Source organism: Schistocerca serialis, unplaced genomic scaffold (assembly GCF_023864345.2).
Source record: "Schistocerca serialis cubense isolate TAMUIC-IGC-003099 unplaced genomic scaffold, iqSchSeri2.2 HiC_scaffold_731, whole genome shotgun sequence".
Lineage (NCBI taxonomy): Eukaryota > Metazoa > Arthropoda > Insecta > Orthoptera > Acrididae > Schistocerca > Schistocerca serialis.
Genome location: NW_026048334.1, coordinates 100,001 through 105,000, shown reverse-complemented (window position 1 = coordinate 105,000; position 5,000 = coordinate 100,001). Strand labels below are relative to the sequence as shown.

The 5,000-nt window shown below is 62.2% G+C and overlaps 1 pseudogene; it reads right to left on the bottom strand.

Moving 5' to 3' along the window:
• LOC126450197 (large subunit ribosomal RNA) overlaps window positions 1–5,000 on the bottom strand; it is a 7,966-nt pseudogene that overhangs the window by 2,163 nt on the left and 803 nt on the right.

Here is a 5,000-nt window from a genome sequence, read left to right as displayed (position 1 = left end):
CGGCATCTGGTGTCCGCCTCCCGCCCGCGACTGCGCCGTGCCTTCGTAGGGAAGGCGTTGATGCGGGCGCGGAGGGCGTCGATGTATTCACGCCCAGATAGCAGGCGACTGGTGTCGGCGACCCACTGATGTTGGCCACTGACGGCGGCAGAAGATGACAGTGCCGCACCGTCAATGGCGATGTGTAGGCGCGCCGCCCACATTTCCCCAACCTGCGTTGACGATTTGAGGAGGTGGCCCTCCCACATTAGGTGGCGCTCCAGCACCTCGATCTCACGCTGCACCTCATCCATGCCTGCACCGTCGCAGGCTGGCCCTATCTTCTTCAGCGCCAGGAGACGGGACCGACGGAGGGTCGGACCCATCCATCGGCAAGATGGAATGCCGAGGCCCCCCTGGGCAACAGGAGCGTGGAAGTATCCCAGGGGGGTGTCCGCCGGAAGGCGGAACCATCTCCTGACGGCGGCCCGGATGGTAACGTCGGCCGACTTCAATGCACCCACCCGGGTGCGGCTGAGGGCCAGCCCGTGGTACAGGCCAGGGAGAAGTACATTGGTGAGAGCGTGGAGGCGCTGTTGCGGCTTCAGCGGAGCTCGGGAGATGACGTCAAGCTGCTCCAACAGGTGGCTACGTGGATTGAAGACACAGCGACCCGCCGTGGAAAATTGCAGCCCCAGGTACCGGAAGGTTTCACCCACACGCAGGGCAGGCATGGTGGTATTGCCTGCTGTGAAGGTGACATTGCTGTCCACCTTCACCTTCTTCTCGCGCCCTGACGCGACTAAGGCGAGGGTGAAACACTTCCGGGCGTTGATCTGCAGCCCCAGGTGGGCGAGGGCTGCGGTAGCTGCGTCGATGAGGGACTGCAAGCCCCTCGGGGTCGCTGCAAACAGCAAGACGTCATCTGCAAAGGCCGCAGCGTTGACTCTGCGACCGAGGATCCGAGCTCCGATGTGGGAGGGCAGTTGGCCTAAAACGTAGTCCACCGCAAAGTTGAACAGGAGGGGGGAGAGGGGATCGCCCTGGCGAACGCCCCGTGCTGGCTGCACAGACACGCCCACGCCGGCGCCGTCCGCTATCACTGTCGTGCTGCCCTCGTAGCACCGCTCGACATACTCGACAAAGCAATCCGGCAGGCCATGCGCCTTCAGCACGGGCCGAAGGGCAGCATGATCTACCGAATCGAAAGCCTTAGATACGTCGATCGATGCCACAAAGACAGAGCGGCAGGAGCGAACTGCGTCGGTGAGAGCAGTGTCCAAGATGAAGGTATTTTCCAACATCCCATCCCGAGGGATGAATGCCCGCTGACGTTCGTCCACAGCACATGCGCGCATCAGGCGTGACGCGAGAACCTTGTGAAAGGTCCGCGCCAACACCGAGCAGACCGTAATGGGGCGAAAGTCAGCGGGGGATGTTGGTGCAGCCGTTTTCGGGAGAAGGGACGTTCGCGCGCGAAGCAGGCGTTCCGGAAGGGCGCGGGCCAGAAGGAAGAGATTCATCACTTTCACCAGGACTTCGTGCGGCAGGCGCCGCAACTCCGCTGGGGTAAGGCCGTCCGGCCCGGCTGCTGATCCCCTGGGCGGCAACGCGGCGGCGACCTCCTCACGTGTGACCGGCCCCCATATGCACTCGAGAGCGACAGGCTCTGAGTGCGGGAGGAGGCGGTCACGAATGAAGCCCGCGGTGGAGATGGGCTTCTTGGTGAAGAGGTCCGCCCAGAAGTCCAGCAGACCAGGGATGGCAGGTGGCGGCTGGAGCAGGGTGCCATCCAAGAGGCCGCGCACGCAACGTGCACGCGACCGTCGGAAGGCATCCTGCGTTCTCGCGTACTCCCAGCGGCGCCGCTTGCGCTTCTGCGTCGGCGGCGCAGCAGGCGGCCGCTTCGATGGTTGGCGCGGCCGCTGTGTCCTGGTGATCGATCTCTCCCCTCTGGACCCGACCGACGCAAGGGCATCCGGGAGCATGCCCAGGATGACATCGGGCGGCGTGCCCCGCCCCAGACCTATGACACGATCCAGGGCAGAGAAACGCTGGGCGGAAGCGGGTAGCCCCGCCAGATGCTCCCAGATGGCGGCGTCAGTCGGCCCCTCCGGCGGCGGCCCGGTGGTGTCGGCCGCGAAGTCCTCGGCTGCGTCGACGGGCGGCGCAGCGGCCTCGCCCGCGTCAGGCAGCGGGCTCGCTGCTCCCCGGCGGGACGCCGGCTCTTCCCCCCGACCGATCTCAAGCGCCTCCATGAATTGGCGGACAAGCTGCTTGTGGGCAGCTTGCCGCCGTCGGCACTTGATTGCCTCGAGCGTTCGGTCGGGGAACATCCTGATGAGTTCTTGGTTGACGAAGAAGAACCGGGCGTCCCTCTCAAGGAACAGTTCGGCCTCCGCCTTGGCGAGCGACAGGACTTCTTCCTCCGTCCACCTCGCGCGATGCCTCTCCGTGACGATCTCCGCGTTGGCGGCCGCAAGATGTTGGCGGCGGCGATGGACCCCGAGACCGTTCTTGGTTGTAAAGCTGCGGTGGCACTCACTACAGGTATACATAGCTGCAAAAGTTACAAGATTTTCGGCACGGCCGGTTGGCCGGCTAGGTGCTGGGGGAGTTGGGGTGGCACCTTCAGCGGAAGGGCCACCACTTATTCTCTGCTTACTGCCCCCAACTAAAAAAAGGAATAGTGCGAGGGGGGGCTGGTAACCCCCCCAAGCCCCTGGTGCGGTCTTCCACTCTGCGAAATCAGCGGGCCCACGAGAAGGGGAGAAGACCGCAGGAGAGGAGAGGCTAAGAGGGCTAGGCCCATGTATTGCGCATCACTCTCCCAGTAACTATAACCCAAGGAAGGCACCTCGCAGCAGCAGCACGACTACATCAAGACCGCACTTCGAGAAGCCAAGTCCGGATGCAGCCACACCGCCGCCACTTGGCCACCTTAAGAGAGTCATAGTTACTCCCGCCGTTTACCCGCGCTTGCTTGAATTTCTTCACGTTGACATTCAGAGCACTGGGCAGAAATCACATTGCGTCAACACCCGCTAGGGCCATCGCAATGCTTTGTTTTAATTAGACAGTCGGATTCCCCCAGTCCGTGCCAGTTCTGAGTTGATCGTTGAATGGCGGCCGAAGAGAATCCGCGCACCCGCGCGCCCCCGGAGGAGCACGCTAAGGCGGACGCGGCCTCGCAGCAAGGAAGATCCGTGGGAGGCCAAGGCACGGGACCGAGCTCGGATCCTGCACGCAGGTTGAAGCACCGGGGCGCGAACGCCGCGCAGGCGCGCGCATCCTGCACCGCCGGCCAGCACGAGGCCAACCAACGGCGAGAGCAGACCACGCCCGCGCTAAACGCCCGCACTTACCGGCACCCCTACGGCACTCACCTCGCCCAGGCCCGGCACGTTAGCGCTGACCCACTTCCCGACCAAGCCCGACACGCCCCGATCCTCAGAGCCAATCCTTATCCCGAAGTTACGGATCCAATTTGCCGACTTCCCTTACCTACATTATTCTATCGACTAGAGGCTCTTCACCTTGGAGACCTGCTGCGGATATGGGTACGAACCGGCGCGACACCTCCACGTGGCCCTCTCCCGGATTTTCAAGGTCCGAGGGGAAGATCGGGACACCGCCGCAACTGCGGTGCTCTTCGCGTTCCAAACCCTATCTCCCTGCTAGAGGATTCCAGGGAACTCGAACGCTCATGCAGAAAAGAAAACTCTTCCCCGATCTCCCGACGGCGTCTCCGGGTCCTTTTGGGTTACCCCGACGAGCATCTCTAAAAGAGGGGCCCGACTTGTATCGGTTCCGCTGCCGGGTTCCGGAATAGGAACCGGATTCCCTTTCGCCCAACGGGGGCCAGCACAAAGTGCATCATGCTATGACGGCCCCCATCAACATCGGATTTCTCCTAGGGCTTAGGATCGACTGACTCGTGTGCAACGGCTGTTCACACGAAACCCTTCTCCGCGTCAGCCCTCCAGGGCCTCGCTGGAGTATTTGCTACTACCACCAAGATCTGCACCGACGGCGGCTCCAGGCAGGCTCACGCCCAGACCCTTCTGCGCCCACCGCTGCGACCCTCCTACTCGTCAGGGCTTCGCGGCCGGCCGCAAGGACCGGCCATGACTGCCAGACTGACGGCCGAGTATAGGCACGACGCTTCAGCGCCATCCATTTTCAGGGCTAGTTGCTTCGGCAGGTGAGTTGTTACACACTCCTTAGCGGATTCCGACTTCCATGGCCACCGTCCTGCTGTCTTAAGCAACCAACGCCTTTCATGGTTTCCCATGAGCGTCGATTCGGGCGCCTTAACTCGGCGTTTGGTTCATCCCACAGCGCCAGTTCTGCTTACCAAAAGTGGCCCACTTGGCACTCCGATCCGAGTCGTTTGCTCGCGGCTTCAGCATATCAAGCAAGCCGGAGATCTCACCCATTTAAAGTTTGAGAATAGGTTGAGGTCGTTTCGGCCCCAAGGCCTCTAATCATTCGCTTTACCGGATGAGACTCGTACGAGCACCAGCTATCCTGAGGGAAACTTCGGAGGGAACCAGCTACTAGATGGTTCGATTAGTCTTTCGCCCCTATACCCAGCTCCGACGATCGATTTGCACGTCAGAATCGCTACGGACCTCCATCAGGGTTTCCCCTGACTTCGTCCTGGCCAGGCATAGTTCACCATCTTTCGGGTCCCAACGTGTACGCTCTAGGTGCGCCTCACCTCGCAATGAGGACGAGACGCCCCGGGAGTGCGGAGGCCGCCGCCCCGTGAAGGGCGGGGAAGCCCCATCCTCCCTCGGCCCGCGCAAGGCGAGACCTTCACTTTCATTACGCCTTTAGGTTTCGTACAGCCCAATGACTCGCGCACATGTTAGACTCCTTGGTCCGTGTTTCAAGACGGGTCGTGAAATTGTCCAAAGCTGAAGCGCCGCTGACGGGAGCGATTATTCCGCCCGAGAGCATCCCGAGCCAACAGCGGCGCGGGTCCGGGGCCGGGCCAGGTAGGTCCGTCATCCGGG